The sequence below is a fragment of the Olea europaea genome, unplaced genomic scaffold (assembly GCF_002742605.1).
Source record: "Olea europaea var. sylvestris unplaced genomic scaffold, O_europaea_v1 scaffold2221, whole genome shotgun sequence".
NCBI classification, from domain to species: domain Eukaryota; kingdom Viridiplantae; phylum Streptophyta; class Magnoliopsida; order Lamiales; family Oleaceae; genus Olea; species Olea europaea.
The window spans coordinates 108,866-114,268 of NW_019240241.1; the positions used below are offsets into that span (position 1 = coordinate 108,866).

General features: G+C 33.4%; 1 long non-coding RNA gene across 1 annotated transcript; it reads right to left on the reverse strand.

Moving 5' to 3' along the window:
* Positions 1–2,432: 2,432 nt before the first annotated feature.
* LOC111380870 lies at positions 2,433–4,902 on the reverse strand. Its single transcript, XR_002700249.1, has 3 exons — positions 4,550–4,902; positions 3,410–3,569; positions 2,433–2,748 (listed from the first exon to the last, which is right to left on the reverse strand). It is a non-coding gene; the product is annotated as an uncharacterized LOC111380870 (long non-coding RNA).
* Positions 4,903–5,403: the final 501 nt, after the last annotated feature.

Consider the following 5,403-nt stretch of genomic DNA (forward strand, 5'->3'; position numbering starts at 1 on the left):
CATAAACATGATCGTCATATAGACTTATGATATTGGATACATAAGCGATTGGATCTAGTGCAAGTGTAAGTTTGTAAGTATTATACCCTAGGTCCAATCAACTTTGGACATAAATACTTTTGATATATAATTAATGTAATTTAATGGCAGATCTATTATTTAATTAATAGACAATTAAATAAATAATAGAGTTCGTAGATTCAAATTTTCGTAATTTGTTAATCACAAGGAGTTGTGATTGTGAGATATAAATTACATTTGATTGAATCTTAAATCGCCCGTGGTCATAAGTGATAACGAGATACGGATAGACCATCACGTGTGGCATTTCTTACTTGTGAAGTAAGTAGCTGATCTCACAAGTTAAAGTGTGGTGACACTTAAATGACACGTGGATGTTTTGATATAGAACAAAACATTGGAAACCCGCCGAGAGATTCCACATGGATAACTATTTGAGTGTCAGTGGTTAATCTCTAACGATCGGTAGTGGAATTGGTCCTTAGACTTGAGGTCGTCATGGCACCTTATATGAGGACAGTCATACTTTGACGGTGTTGGATGTTGCTCTGCAAAGGGCCGCTAATACGACATCGTTCGGGTACATCAAGAATTGTATGAAGGTTATGATTGACCAATAAAGGATTCATCACCCTTAGATAGTAGAAGATTATGATCAACGTTTCATTCAATTAAGTCGATAACGAAATCCTTGGCCAAGGTGTACTCATAAGTCAAAAAGGAGTTTTCAACTTATATTAACTTAATAGTGGAGTGAAAGATATGATCGAAATTCGGGATTGACATAATTCCATATCTCGTAATTGATCGGATCATATTGACGAAGGGATTATAGTTTCACGGTAAACGAATGAATTTGATTTTGTCATACCACGTGACATTTTCCATCACATGTATTGCCCTGACACATTGCTAGATGTCAATCAGGGACGGCGAGTGTGAATTGACGATAAATTAAAAGAGTGCTTTAATTTATCAATTTTGATTAGATCAAAATAATATTTCACGTCGTTAGGTATCGTGGTCGGGAACCTAATGGGTCGCACACAAAAGAGAATTGGAAGATTGCAAATTGCCAATTGATTAATTTAACAATCGTTGGATAAATTAATTAATTGGATTTGTTATTTATATTCTCGAATTAATTAATTGGATTAATTAATTCATGGACTGGATTTAATTAAATGGATTAATTAAAAATTGGACCTAGGGCATAATACTTACAGAATTTATATTTTAAAATTGTTAATTAGTCTGTTTTGTTTCCATGAGCTATTCTTATGTTCCGTAATGAAATTGGTAGAATACGAAATGCACATTCATTTTTTTCCCCTGTTACTTTGAGGAGAGGAAATCGGTTCTAGGATTGTTGTGTCCATTTAGGTGCTTGGCATTCTATCTTGTAATCTTGCTTTGTCCACATAAGTTATAAATGCTAACCATCTGTATTTAACTGGCTTGGGGTGAATACATCACTGCCACATAGACCCCTATCATTTTTGCTTGATCTACATAACTACTGAGACTTTTGACCCTTATTGAATCTTTCTATCAGTTATGTTTTACATTGCTACCTGTCCAACACTTGGAAGGGATTAGCGAAGTTGGAAAAGTTTATAACTCTTGGGACAAAATAAGGGCCGGTGATTAGGCGATGACTTTAAAATTTTGTTCAATAGATTAATAGACTTCATGCATTTCACCCGATATTTGATGACGTCAAGTTGAACATCTCAGCATTTTCTTGACCCTTGCTTTTCCCTTAATCGTGGTTCTGCTAGTGCTGTGTAAGCATAATTTATTGCTGTTCATCATTTGTTGCAGATGGGCAATGCATTGCAACTGTTTCACAGGATCGTACAATCAAGCTTTGGTCAAGCAAAGACGACGAGAAAGAGAAGACAATGGATATTGATTAACAAGACTGCCGCTTGATTGAGGAAGGCTACAAGGTGATTGAGCTGCTTTCTTTTTAATAAGCAAGCAACGTTTTGGATTAGTTTTGAAGAATTCCAAAACATTGAAGGCTCTAGATTGAAATTTTAAAGCAATATTGCTTTCGTTCCTAGCCAGCTTCGACTTGACTGAGCATTATTTCGCTTTGCATAACAGATGTATTGTTCAATACATTTATAAATAGACTAAACATATAATTTAACATTAAAACTACTTGTTCAATTGTCGCATTATATATTGTGCCTATTTTCAGGTCGTCCTAGTACTTTTTCTAAAAGCTCGAATTGCAATAAATTAAAACTTCTAGGTTGATGTGAGAATTCGTACTAGATCCCGCTCAATCTTTTGGTTTTAAGAATACTAATTTCGAGTATAAACAAGAGGGGAAATTAAACAACTTTCTAAAATCAATCCAAAGAACATAAAGTTCATATACAACAGGCCTACATACTGTGCAAGAAAGATTCACCAAATTCTCTATTAAAACACGAAAATAACTTGCTCTCAAAATCGGCCCTTGAAGGTGCTCATTAGTCTACCATTTTTGGAACACAAGACCATATAAACCAAAACAGATTGTCATAAATTAGCTTCAGAATCCAGCTTTTACGCTTTGGATATGAAATTAGTCGTCTGGTCACTCCTGAGCCTAAAGCTTGAGAATGAGGCCAATTGGACTCTGATCGCTTCCACTAACATCAGGGAGAATATATGAGTCGTGAACCATGTCTGATATCGATTCGGAGACAAGGAAATAGTCAAGCCGCCACCCTGGTTCAAAACAAAAGACAAGTAAAGAGCAAACAGAAAATTTAAAAAGGGAGTATCAGAGCAGCAGTACTTGGAAAAAGAATGCTGAGTGTGTTTGGTAAGCTTAAAAAATTTAAAGTTACTCTTTAATTTACTTTTTCTATCCGATTACTTAATTATATCTTACGTCATTTTCGCAATAACTAACTTATTTCTAACTTTAACCAATAAAATAGATTGTTTATTTCAAAAATTAATGCTTCGCATGAAATGCAGCGATTCCAGATGAGCCCAAGAGAATAGTTCTGTTCTTTTCGAAATTTGTCTCATGGAAACAGAAGAGTAGTTACCATTAGTAATCAAACTAGTAGCTTTTAAGCTGACACACAAAAAATATAAATTTTTCTTTGACCTGCAAGTCTAAAATTTCAAGAGGAAAATCATGACCATGCTGTGGTGATGATAGTAATTTCTAAGTCCTCCAGATCCTTTCGTTATATGAGATTAGCAAAACCTAGCCATTCAGCTCATAAAAGTAGCCGTTATTTGTTTAAATCAGTATATGACAAAATCTTATCTTTTTTCGTTTTTCGAGGGTGGGGGAAAAGTCTGGAGAGTAACTCTTAATATTCACAAAGTGAATTGAAGCAGCAAAAGACGCTACAAGAAGTAAGAGCGATACCCCTGTTAGTTTTCCGTTCACTGTGTCTGTAGCCCCAATAAGTATAACCCACAACATCAGGGTGCTGTTTCCTAAAGGTATCCACAAAACCCTTGTCTAAAAAGTTTGTCTGAAATGATTTCCTTTCTTCATCTATAAAACCTGCACTTCTTCTATTACCCTAAAAGGTGATGCAAAAAATCAGGCATCTGTAATAATAATAAGAAGAAAATTATCTAAACATTCTTAACAGGGGACAAAAATAAAGCTCCTACTTCGACCAACAGAACTACTAAAAACCTCAGATCGATATCACTTTTACAACAACTAAGGCACTTAGGCCATCTCCAACCCAGCACCAAATTTTGCACCATTTTACACCAAATTTTGCACCAAATCTTGCACCAAACTAAAATTCATCTCCAACCATTACACCAAAAATTACACCAAATGAACAGTATTTAACCATTTTCTTCCCTTTTTTTATTCTTTATAATCTACTTATTTAAAATATTATTTATTTAATTATTTCAGAAATACATAAATTACTAAATAAATAATTAATTAATCGTGTTTGATGTATTTTAAATTATTTTCGTCTTTTAATTAATTAATTAATTATTATGTCTTACATTTAAAATTTATTTTAAACACAAATAATTATTAATATTAATAAAAATAATAATAATTTATTGTATTAAAAAATATATAGCACAAATTACATAAATACCCTCAACAAATTTATTTGGGAAATGTAAAATAAGGGTAAAATTGGCATTTTACACTTGCACCATTTTGGTGCAAAATGGTGCAAAGTGAATAGTGTTGCACCATATTTGGTGCAACACTATTCACTTTGCACCATTTTGCACCAAAATGGTGCAAAGTTTGGTGTTGGGTTGGAGCAATTTTGCACCAAAAAATGGTGCAAAATGGTGGAATGGTGTTGTGGTTGGAGATGGCCTTAAGCAGCAATGGTTCACCATCCACCGTGTCTAATTGTAGGCCACTCCAACTACAGCATTACAAGTCTCCTTAATTATTTAGAACTAAGATATTAACTAAAAGATACGCACTCTTCCTCCTTTCTTTTTGTAGGTTGCATCTCCTTCAGTTGAAAATAGAATGAAATTATATAATGCTAGAATTGGAATTACATACTGCTGGATTGTAGATGTCTATTTCCTGATGAGCACAATTCAAGTCCCCAGTCAGAATGACAGGCTTTAATCGTTCTAGATCCTGTCAAGCACAAGAACAGGACGTCCGTATAAGTTCCAACATTTAATTATGAGCAACCCCTTTAAAATTCACCAAATATAATAAAACTTGATCTACAGTGAAACAAGACCAGAATTTATCCTTGTGCATTGAAAAATTGTTTTTCTTTTTTAAGGGATGGAAACAAAGAGACATTAGATCCAAATAATATAAAAGAAGCAATTGTAAAGGTAATGACAAAGTAAAATTATTTTGAAAGATATTTACATCTAGATATAGTGTTAGAACTTGTAAAACATGCCTAATTTTATGGAGAAATTAACAACTAAGCAAGATCCAATTAACGAAAGCAAGGCAAATAAATTGAATATGTCAGTTGAGTTCGCAAGTATATGAAGAAAATGAAGAATCAACTTAGGAAAGTGTAGGAAACGAAGTTAACTTATACTTTAGATTACTGTGCATTTTATTATCCATTTATTATAACCAACTTAATAATAACCTGTATATTTATTGACAAATAAAATTGTAGAACATCTTAATTACAGTGGGAAGAAAAATTATTCCCACTCCAGTTTGCTGGAAGTACACCTAATATTTAACTAACCAATTTTTCTAATTTGAATATGACAATAGTTCAACATAGAGGGCAAGTAATTGATAGCGTACGTGCATGTGTTGAGTAAGACTTAGTTTCATGTAGTTGCTAAGTGAAGGATCCCACTGACTAATTCTGTATGACTAGCAAAGGAATTTTGATCAGTTTTCTAGAAAGCAAAATGACCGAGGGAAGT